The following is a 12076-nucleotide window of genomic DNA, read 5'->3' as shown; positions in this document are numbered from 1 at the left end:
CTACTGTGGATACAGACACTTAATTTGGGACAAATAATAAAGCTGCTACAGGAGGTTTTAATTAGAAAGATCTTGAGCCTATAGTTTGTCAATGGGATATGAGACTGCTTTTAAAACTCCCAAGTGTTCTTGCTTTGGGACTACATAAAAGTCACAACAACAATAACAACAGCAGCAACAGCAATGACAACAAAATGCTTAAGATTGGGTGCTGGTGGTTCATGCCTGTAATCCTAGCTATACAAGAGACTGAGATTTGAGTTCCAAAACCAGCCAACAAAGATAGTCCATGAGACTATAGTCTCCTATTAATCAACAAAAAGCCAAAAGTGGAGCTTTGATTCAAGTGGTAGAGCAAAAAAGCTTGAACAAAATCTAAGGGACAGTGCCTAGGCCCTGAGTTTAAGCCCTAGTACTGGTACAAACAAACAAAAACAAAAAACAACATTTATGCTGTATGTAAGCTGGGTGATAATGGATCACACCTATTCTTCTAGCTACTCAGGAGGCTGATATCTAAGGATCTTGGTTTGAAGCCAGCCTGGGCATAGAAATCTAAACACTCTTATCTGTAATTAACCAGCAAAAAGCTAGATGCAGAGCTGTGGTTCAAGTGGTAGAGTGTCAGTTTAGAATGGAAGAGCTAAGAACATGAGGCCCTGAGTTCAAGCCCAGTGCTTGGGGGAGAAAAAAAGCTACATGTGCATAAGTGCAAAGAGTTCTTCCTTAGAAGTTCTTATTGAAATGTTGGGTGAAGTTCCCCAAGCTGTAGACTATTTCTCAAAGCAACTGGACCACACAGACAAGGGATGGCCTCCTTAACAGTGGGTAGCAGCAGCCATGTGTGATGTAGTGAAGGAAACTAATGCACACTTGGCCAACCACACTTGGCCAACCTATTACTATGCATGTGCCTCCATCAACTCTTTAATCTTGCTGGGGCAGAAAAACAGATATCGGGTTAACTACCAGAAGGCTAGGCATATATCAGGCCATCCTTTCAAACAAAATTAAACCCAGGCAAAAGCTTCCCATAGGACCTGAACCTCTAACTCTGTACCATGAATATATAGAAATACTTGATGTTGTCTTTTCTAGCCAGCAAGATCTGATGTACCAGCTATTTTACCATGTAGGTTGGGAACCTACTTGGATGGAAGCAGCTTCATGGATCAATGAAAATTCCATGCTGGCTATACAGTAATGATTTTTATAATATGTCATCAAACCACATCCTCTTCCAGCAGTAACACCAAAAGACTGAATTGACAATCTTTCTCAGGGTCCTTGAACTTTTAAGAAAGGAAGAAGGCTACCACTTATACTGACTCAAAGCTTGCCTCGTTGATTATCCCTGCTTCTGGGGCTATAAGTATTAGTATTATGCTCACCTTTGGTCCTCAGCTCCACTCAGACCTGAGTTCCTCCCATTCCTGTAGTTCCAGCCATACAGCTGGCCCCTCCCTCTCTCCACCCAGATCCACCTGAACTCCCATCTACCTCACTTCCTTCCCTCAGACCCTCTTGTTACCTGGATGGTGTTCCCTTTTGAGGGAAATATGGCTCCTCTAATAAACCTTATAATAATCTTTCTCTTGTGCCTGCCTGCCTCTGCGTGATCCCCTGGGATGCAAGTGAGGGATCCTTCATTTGTGGAGGCCTGTACAAGGATAAGCTCCCTGATGGATTTGCTCCCCCTCCACTTCAGAAGGGGGTCCGACCCGCTGCCCAGGAACCTGTCATGAGGTCCTACACTCCTGTCGCCAGATGACACCAACGTCACTTTCTCCTGACTGAGTGCTCTCCCTGCTGCCCACCCAATACCACTAATTAAGTCCTACCCCCAGGTGAGTGACCAGTACTGGAGTTCTGGGTTTGTGATTTCTGTATTTCTGTAAGGCTACCTGGGCCTTCGTGGGCTAACCGAACTCCACCCCCACAGTCTGACTGAAATCTTGGCCAAGCACCCAGAACTGGCTGCTAGAGCCTACCATGGCCAAGGGCCCCTGTGGAGGAAATGTGATGATGCTTCTCATGGTGCCCCCCCCCCCTCCCTATTACAGCCGGATAGCACTACAGAGGATGCTCTGTGGTGAACACTTGGTTCTAGGTCACTTTTACCATGGAAAGGACACAACTAAATTTCTTTACATTAAGGCCACCTGGGCCTTGGGGGGGGGGGGCTACTGAGCCCCCATCAGAATCAAATTTGGCCCCAAATTTAAAGCTCCACTTCTTTAAGCGCTCGGGCAGGTAAAACTCTCTCTCTCTCTCCCTCCCTCCTCCCCTTTAACTCTGCCACTTGCTGTTAGGGACTAAAATTAGCTTCTGGGAACCTCTCCCTTCTTCCAACTAAAGGTATTCAAAGGTCAATTGATAGCTATGCTAAATGCCTTGGTAAAGCCCTGGAAAAATGTAGTCCAGCAATAGCTTGTTTATACTTGCTGAGATAAAAATTGGATGAGTTTAAGTTTAAACTCCCCAAAAAGCTCAACAAATTTGGATATTACCAAAGGTGTAAAAAGTTATTACACTCTTTTAAACAAAAACTTTAGATAAAAGGTTTTTGGTTCGTGTTAAGGATGGAGATGATTGGGCTGGAAAGATGGCTCAGTGGTAGAGCGCTTGCCTTGCATGCATGAGGCCCTGGGTTCGATTCCTCAGCACCACATAAGCAGAAAAAAAAAAAAAAAAGAGGATGGAGATGATTAAATTCTGTTAAATCTTGTGCCATCTTGGCATTGTGGTAATTCAGCTGCTGCTTCATGCCAACTCAATTTCATGCCAATACAACTTGATTCTGTGACTCTCCTCCCCCCCCCACCAGTGGCACCATTATGCTATGCCACGTGTCTGTGTCTTGTCTCCTGTTTACTAAAACTTTCTTGTTGGCAAATTTTTGTATTTTAAACTGATCATGTGAGTCCATCATAATTAGGCAAAATAATACCGCTAAAATTCCAAAAACTTTAAATGGCTGATTTTTAAAATCAGAGCGCGTTCCATAGTCTGTGCACAAACATGTCTGTCTGTCTGTCTGCCTGTCTGTCTATTTGTCTATATGTAAGCAGTTATAGTTTCAAGGTTACCAAGTATTGGATGGTGTGCAGACCCCACCCAGTACCTGTGTTACCTAGGCAACTGACACACCTGGAAGAGGTCACATCTGCATCTGCTGAGGTCACATCTGGATCTGATGTGGACACACCTTTCTCCCACCTGGTCCCACCTCCTTTTATCTGGCCACACCTCCTCCCTCCTGCCCCTACCTTAGATAAGGCATAGCCCAGGGCCAGACGCCCTCTTTGCCAGCCGCATGGAGTACCAACCTGGTCTGGTCCCAGCAGACCTATTGAATAACCTACCCCTTACCTGAATACCACATGCGAGGTGTACTTCTTACTCAGCCACCTCTTCTTCTTCTTCTTCTTTTTTTTTTTTTGGGTCCAGTCATGGAGCCTGAACTCTGGGCCTGGGCGCTGTCCCTCAGCTCTTCAGCTCAAGGCTAGTGCTCTACCACTTGAGCCACAGCGCCACTTCCGGCTTTTTTCTTTTTGCTTATGTGGTACTGAGGAATTGAACCCAGGGCCTCAGGCATGCAAGGCAAGCACTCTACCACTGAGCCACCTTCCCAGCCCTCAGCCACCTCTTCTTTAAAAACCTAACACTAAGTTTTGATTTAATCTAAATTGCTTTAAACTTTGTGACCTGACTATAAGCCAAAGTAAAAACAGGCAGTTTTAAAAGGCCTTGGGAAAGGAGTTAGAAAAGATGGTTTCCTTTACAAAGTAAATGAAACTGGTAATTAAGTTAGCTGTGATTTATGTCATTCCTATATCCATCTATGCTAAGAGTTAAATATGGTACTTCTGACCATGGCTAGTAAACTAAGGTTAAGGCTTTAATTCTCCATTTTCTCTCCTGTGCACCGACTAACTCCCTTTAAGGTCAAGGGACCAGAGTGACTCAAGATGCAGAGTGCTCCTGTGAATGGGAAATGACTTGTTCAAAAATTCGCCATCTTGAATTCACCACATGGTGGGTTAAGGGGTTGGCTTTATCTGACTCTTACCCTTCTACCAAGCTTACTATTCCTCCATCCACTTCTTCTAATGTGCCTTGCTAACAAGTTGATGCCTCTTTTCACAGGTCCTGGAAACTGAGGCCGGACCACTTGATGTGCTTTGTTAGCAAAGATGTTTAAACATTGTTGTTAAAATTTTGGGGTTTTTGAGTTTTGCCTTGTTTGGTGTTGCCTATTCTAGTACTGACCACATGGTTCTAAAATATTGGGCAAAATAATGTCATCTTACTGCTGGAATTCCAATAGTCTACAGCCATTATTCATTTTTGCTCACTATAACCAAGGAAACAAAACAAAGTTGTCACAGCTACCTAAATCAGTGGCACCAGCCTGCAAAAGCCAGTGTAAACCAGGTCTTTAACATATATATAAAATTTACAGGTAACCAGTGGGAGGTGCCACAGTCCATACATGCTGGGAGATGCCACAGCCTTGCTCAGACCTTACCAGCCTTGTTCCATTACACATGACCAAAAGCCTACTGATTTGGGGTAAAAAATAATGTTAATCCCCACAAGTTAGACCATAAGGGGTGTACAAGCAAAGGATAAGTTGACTTCTATGCCATTTTACAATTGGATGTATTTCTAAAGAAAAAGAGATGCTAAGTCTAGATTCTTGGTACACTACTGGTACATTAAGAAAAACTGCTGGGAGGATCGGGTGGGAGGGGTGGGGGGGGAGGATGGGAAGGGATGGGAAGGGGAAACAAAGGAGGAGGCTACAATGCTTGATAAGAAATGTACTCATTATCTTGCCCATGTAATTGTAACCCCTCTGTACAGTATTTTCACACACACACACAAAATAAATAAAATAATAAAAAATGGATTAAAAATGGTGTCCCCTTTGTAAAAATTTGGGAAGTTGTGGGGAATGGTTGGCTTCCCAGACAAAAAATAATTTAAAATTGTCCTAAAGGTTTCTTTAAAAGTTCAAAAAGATAAATTAAAATTACCAAAACGATTGTTTGATTGCTATTCCAGTTTTCCCTTATAGGGTTTTGTAACAGTTTCCATCAGGTCCACAGTAAAGGACAGAAGACAAGTTTGTCAGATGTAACTTTGGCCCTTAGTAAGTTCCAGGTAAGACCATGTTTATAAAACTACCTCCAATGACCATTTTTGTTGCTTTTGGAGTAAAAGTGGCTGTTTGGAAAGACTCGATCTGAGAACTGCAGTTCAAAGCCAGCCCAGGTAGAGAAAGGTCCCTGTGTGATTGTCATCTTTAATCTGCCAGCAGAGTGCTCAAAAGCTGAGTTGCTTTGGAGCTCCAAGTGGCAGAGTGCTAGGCTTGAGCTGGAGAGCTGAGGGACAATGCTCAAACCCTGAGTTCAAGACCAGTGACTGACCAAGGAAAATGCCAAAGGTACATTTATCCCAGCATGGAAAAAGGCACTCCAGGGACCCCAGCAATGTTAAAACATCCAGAGGCAAAAATTACAAGCAATTGCTTGGATGACAAAAATGGTGTCAGATCCTGAGTTACTTGAGCTTCGCCCTCCAAAAATTGATCAGAGCCAGGAGATAGTTTGTACACATGCCTAACACCCATGTTGGTCTAACTGGGTAGGAACTTGCCAGTCATCTGTGATAGCTAAGGTTGTAAAATGTGAGGGATAATTTAAATCCCCAATCCCCTATATCTTCTCTGAGTCCTAATTGGCAGTGACTTTTGAGCTGGCTTACTAAAAAATAGTTTGAGACCTAAAATTATGTTTCTATTGAGATCTGTCAAAAGGCCTACACAGGTAGGCATTGTTGAGGCCACTAAAAATCAAGTCCCTCCAAAAAGCCAAAAAATGCTTTTACAAACCAGAGTGTTAAACAGGCTATGCTGCTTTAGCCCAAGAAAAGGCCTGCACATTTGTTAAAGGTTAAATGTTGTCTATAAGCCATTTTAGACAGGCTGCCCAGAGGCAATGGGCAGTACTTAGAGTGCCAAGCAGTCACAGTTTAAAAACATCTAATGGGTTTTATTAGAAAACTCTGACAAATAATTGTTAGTCAATTGTTAACAAGTTATAGGTAACCTCTATCTCATTGATCTTCTTGTTGCTTTAATTGGAAATAAAAAGGGTTTTTGTGACAAATACTCCTTTTGCCACAGTTCAAAGCCATCCTGAGCACAAAAAGTCCCTTTAGAACTCCATCTTCCAGCTAATCAGCACAGAGCCAGGCTGGAGGTGTGGCTTAAAACTCACCTCTAAGTAACCAGCCAAAGGCTAAAAGTGGCATTGTGACTCTAAGTGGTAGAGCACTAGCCTTGAGCAAAATTGCCCAAGTACAGTGGCTAGTCCAAACCCGGTATAATGCCAACTGGGACAAGCTATCTCAGCAATGGATGCTGAGACACCCTCCAGGACAAAGTCAGTCCTGACAATGGAAAATCATGGGGAGGAGTATGAGATGATGTCCTAAATGAAGTCACTTTATACTTACCCTTTCAAAATTAATCAGAGCTGGAAGATCAAGAGAAATAGTTGCTTGCCCACCTAATGTCATACCTGTCTACCTTCTAACTGGCAGAAAGTTACAGTCTTGCCTTCATTACCTGCTATTTGTTATCTATAGCAATCTCTGACTGGGGTACTCCCAACCAGTCCATTATGCTCTCCCCTACCCAGTTGCCCAAAAGACCCTAGACACCCTCTTCCTGCCTTACTGCCCTGAGTCCAGTTATTCCTCCTTCCCTGTAATGGGCTGCAATGGGCTTATACTCCAGATGGAATATTTCTGGCCCATGGCCAATGTGTGTTCTCCTATGTCATTCATGTTAACTGACCTTGTCACCTTGTCAGCTTTTTGCCTGATCTTTCCAAAAGGCTCTTTCAACAGGGTAACATCCTCTGTCCCGGATGCCACCTGGGAACAAGTCAAGGCCATCCTGTTCCTACAGGCAACCAGGACATCACTTACACTGCCCTGCCTTGCCCAGCACAGACCTGGACCCTAAAGACCCCAACTCCAAGAATTACTTGATGCCCCTAGGCCAGTAAGAAGTAGCCAAAAGAACCTATGACACTCGTTGGCTCTGATACCTTTAAATATTTCTGCTACTCCCTCCTCACGTTACTGTGATCCTAAAGCAGGAAAAGTCTTACTGCCCCTTCTCCAGGATGCCAGGAGTCAAGTAACATGTTGTGTCTCCAATCCGAGAGAGAAAAGGCTATTTCAGATCTTTGATAGCCCCTTCTGGAAATCAATCCTTCCATGGCATATTCCTCTCTTGGGTACTAACAACAATTTTTGCCTTTTATTAATTGTGTCTTGCATTTAGATATTGTCATAGAAAAAGGAGGACCTTTACCAAGCACTGTCAAGCAGATGCTTCTTTGACAGTACCTGGCCAAGCAACAAAGCAGGACCCCTGAGTACTCCACCCCTTTACAGGAAGAAGTAACTCTAGAAGAAATGACCTCCACCCATACCCCATGGCCTGGTACATCTTATTTTTATTAAGCAACTGAGTGGGGAATGTTTGTATTATACTCACCTTTAGTCCTCAGCTCCACTCAGACCTGAGTTCCTCCCATCCCTGGAGTTTCTGCCATACAGCTGGCCCCTCCCTCTCTCCACCCAGATCCACCTGAACTCCCATCTACCTCACTTCCTTCCCTCAGACCCTCCTGCTACCTGGATGGTGCTCCCTTTTGGAGGAAATATGGCTCCTCTAATAAACCTTATAATAATCTTTCTCCTGTGCCTGCCTGCCTCTGCGTGGTCCCCTGGGATGCATGTGAGAGATCCTTCAATAAGGAGAGAGGACTTACAGATTCTAATAATAAGAACATAAAGCTCACATCAGAGCTATGCACAGTCCTCAAAGTTGTCTTCTTCCTTTCAAGATATCATAGATACATATAAAATGAGATAGACACATTATTCCAGATATCAAAAGGGAAACTTTTATAACAGGCACTGCCTGTTTGATCAACTATTGCCAGAAATGTATTTTTCCTGCTGATAATTGAAACTGACTTGACTTTCTTTTCTGTATATGTGGGGACAGCTCAGGAGTGGGATTTTGAAGAGTGGGATCCTTCCTCTCTTAGGGAAGCTTGTGTTTGCTGTAACTAAATACATTCATCAAGGCTCTCATTAAGGGTGAGATATATTAACTGATTTTGTCAAGCCATTCATCAGAAGGCCAGGATTATATCCAACAATTAAAAGGGTGATTCAGGTGCTAGTTTGTATTACAAACAACCCCAGGCCCAAATTCCAGGAGTTCCTGCAATGTTGTTAGAACTAGATAGCATAAAAACTTTGGAAAGCTGCTAGGGGTGGGGGAGGAGGGAAGAACAGAATTAATAACTTTTCTATATTTATTCTACAAAAATTATCCTAAAGATCTTCACATACATACATACATACATATATATATATATATATATATATATATATATAATACATAGACATATATAGGAAAGGTTTACATTAGAGATACCTAGATTGAAGCCCTTATGAGCTCAGGATTTTGTAAAAACTCAACTCAGTGGCCATAAGTACATTTGTTAGTTATTTCTAGGTATTCCTGGAGCCAATTGAGTTCTGTTAGTGCTTTTCTTTCAGCTCTCTTTTAGCTTTTGTCTTGATGACTGAAATAAGAGTCAATCTCTGAACAAGACTGTTGCTGCTGTCAAATTTGGATTTTAGCTTCTATCAAGCCAATCAATCATAGGCACAAACTAATAGATATACAAAAAAAATGACACACACACAAAAATGACACAAAAACAAGTACATTAAAATTCAGGGTATATCTTTTTATGAACCATATTTTTTTGCTTTCCATATTTTTTTTTCTTTTTTGGACTAGAATTCTAGAATTTCAACTAGAATTTTCCATAGGGAGAAAGATAGACTTATGTCCTTTTATTCTTAAGTGAATCACCACAGAGTCCAACACAAGTACCCTGGTTTCTCTGTTTCTATCATCCCTTCCCTGCTAATTGCCAGCATAAAAATTTCAAATGAGTCCAAATGCTCAAAAAGTCTTGGGACAGAGGATCCAAATTTTCCTGTCAGATAAATGGCAAAACCCCAAATAGTTAAGCAGAACCCCAAATGGCCCAGAAGAGCCTCTGGACAACAAGGAAAAGGAAGAAGGCCTGAGGTGCATAGATAAGGGAGAACACATTCAAGTCAGATCTAAGAGTCCTTTGAATTCAAAGGATCTTTCCCTTACTTCACAAGATAATGGTTTAAAAGCAGCTGATGCTGGCCAAAGTGACATAATAATAACAAAAAAATCCCTAAAAGTAATTCCAGCAGCTGCTGGGAATCAATTCATCCTTCCTTCTTGTTCAGGATCAACTTATTGAAAATGGCTAATGGCTAGAGAGTGGATTTTTTTTCTTAATGTGTCTCTCTGAAGCTGATCCCAGGACCAAACTCTGTAGTTCACATGTCAGAACCAGCCCTTATGCCAAGAGGCACTGTAAAGAGCACAGAAAGGATATTTTCCTGGGGAGACAGCACACTACCTATCTTTAGCTGTCTTTGTGGTACAGGGATGAAGTATATGTTTAAATAAACAACATATTGGGGCAGGGGTGAAAGGTATGTAAAATTATTAAAGTGTTCTGGTCAAAGTATTGCCTGGTTCATCATTATTTCAGTCCTTGTTTCTGAAGGAGTTCCAGAGAACTTGTTATTTTTTCATCACTTGAGCACTTGAGGGGAGTGAAGACATCACTGTTGGTCTGACATAAAAGGCTGTATTATTCCTTACGAGTAGTTTCAGTGTGATCAGTCTGTCCTTAGATACCAAAGAAATTGCAAAGTGACATCAGAGAGCAAAGACACAAGGTAGAGGCAAGGATGACAAGCATTTTTTCTGCTGTTAGTTAATTCTTGGGCCTAAGTAAGTGGTCAGTGCTTTCTAGCACCTCTTATAGGATCTTACTAGCTTTTTATTCAGCTTAACTCAAACTTATATACTTCCAATCACCACCTCCAGTGATAGCCATGGGAGTTATCTTTGTGTGTGTGTGTGGGGGGGGGGGTGCATAAGAGAGGTTCATCCTAGAAATACTTATTCAGAACCTTCAAATTATACCTTCCAGGGATTCAGCCTCTTTGCTCATGAAATTGTATAAGATCTTTTATTGTTTGTCAGGCATTCTTTGTTTTTTTTTAACTGTATTTTTTTGTCTTGTCTTTTTTGGTACTGGGGATCGAACCCAGGATGTTGCACTTGCTAGGCAAGCGCTTTGCCACTAAGCTACATCCCAGCCCTGTCAGGCATTCTTATAAAACGTAGGATGTGAGTTTTTCAAAAGAGGAAGCAAACATGTTCTTGGCCAGTAAGTGTGGAGGATAGGAAAGGGTAGAGAGAGAAAAGCATATAATGTATGCACAAAAAATATAAATTACCTTATAGTGACTTTTAGGCAAAAAACATTTATCTTATAGAATATCTCATACTCTGGGTTGAGAGAGGGTACCAAAGAAAGGCCATTGTGGTTATAGGAATAGAGAAATGAAAAAGGGATATCTTTCTTTTTTCCTAGAAATTAAAAATGACTTTTAAAATTGAGGTATAATTATATACATTGAAGTTAATAATTTAAATTATAAATGTTTTATAAATTGGTATTTTCTCAAATAAGCATACATTTACTAAAAAAAGAAAATTTACTGAGCCAGGTTCTGGTGGCTCATTCCTGTAATCCTAGCTACTGTGGAGGCTGAGATATGAGGGTCATAGTAGAAAGACAGCCTGGCCAGGAAAGACAATCATACTTGTCTTCAATTAACTACCAAAAAACTAGAAGTAGATCTGTGGCTCAAATTGTAGGTATAGTGGTAGCCTTAAACAAAAGATCTCAAGGACAGCAGTTAGGCTCTGAGTTCAAGCCCCAGGACCAGTACAAAACAATGAGAACAATATATGGACAGAAAACCTTAAAGCTTATAAATTATTCAATCATTTAGAGATAAGAATTGTTAATATTCTAGTGTATACCTTCTCATAATCTCTTTTGATACAAATAATAACCATTTAAATGAAATAAGATCATAAAGCTGTATTCTTTAGGCTCTACATTATATGATGTCTTACCAGGAGATTTAGTATATGGTTACTAGACAAGAGAATCAGAATAATCTAGAAGATTTGGGGACAAATTAAAAAGATTAAATTCAATAGGATAAAGTTTTGAATTTAGGTTGGAAACCCATAGATCTTATTTGCCTACACTGTATTATATGAATCAACAATGTCATTTGGGTTTGAAAAACAAATGTATAGGCTGTCTGAACAAAAGCATGGTATTCAAAATAAGAAGAGAATGCAATCCCATACTAGGCTTACTGAACTAACCATCTGTTGAATATTATATTTAATTCTTGACAACAAACCATGTCTTATAGTCATACTTTCAAAATGGGTTATTATTATTATTATTTGTTTTTGTGCTGCTACTGGGACTTAAACTCAGGGCCTGGGCACTGTCCCTGAGCTTTTTTGCTTAAAGCTATCACTCTACCACTTGAACCACAACTCTACTTCTGGCTTTTTTGGGTGGTTAATTAGAGATAAGAGTCATATTAACATTACTATCTGGGTTGGCTTCAAATCATGATTCTCAGATCTCAGCCTCCTGAGTAACTAGGATTAGAGGTATGAGCCACTGGTACCCAGTGCCAATACTATTTTCAATGTTACCATCTCTGTGTGAGTTTATGTATGAACACTTGTATGTATATGTATAAAATCTTGGAATATTGTCATTTTCAGTATCATTTATGAGTAATGTCAGCTAACAGAAAGGGAAAGACAAACTATGAAATCTTGGTTTGGCATAGTAAAATAATAGTACAATTAGTGTTTTATGTGGGTTTTTACTGTTTGTTCCTAATTATTATGCTGGTAGGGAATAAGGATGACAATAAATCAAAAAATAATCCATTCACAAAAGAAAAGGAAAAGAAAAAAAATACTCCTCCCAAACCCAAACAAACAAGATAATACATAACAATCAGA

This window comes from Dipodomys spectabilis, unplaced genomic scaffold (assembly GCF_019054845.1).
Source record: "Dipodomys spectabilis isolate Male_0828 unplaced genomic scaffold, ASM1905484v1 ptg000588l, whole genome shotgun sequence".
NCBI classification, from domain to species: Eukaryota; Metazoa; Chordata; class Mammalia; order Rodentia; family Heteromyidae; genus Dipodomys; species Dipodomys spectabilis.
The sequence above is the reverse complement of the archived record's forward strand: the minus strand, read 5'-3'. Positions refer to the sequence as shown.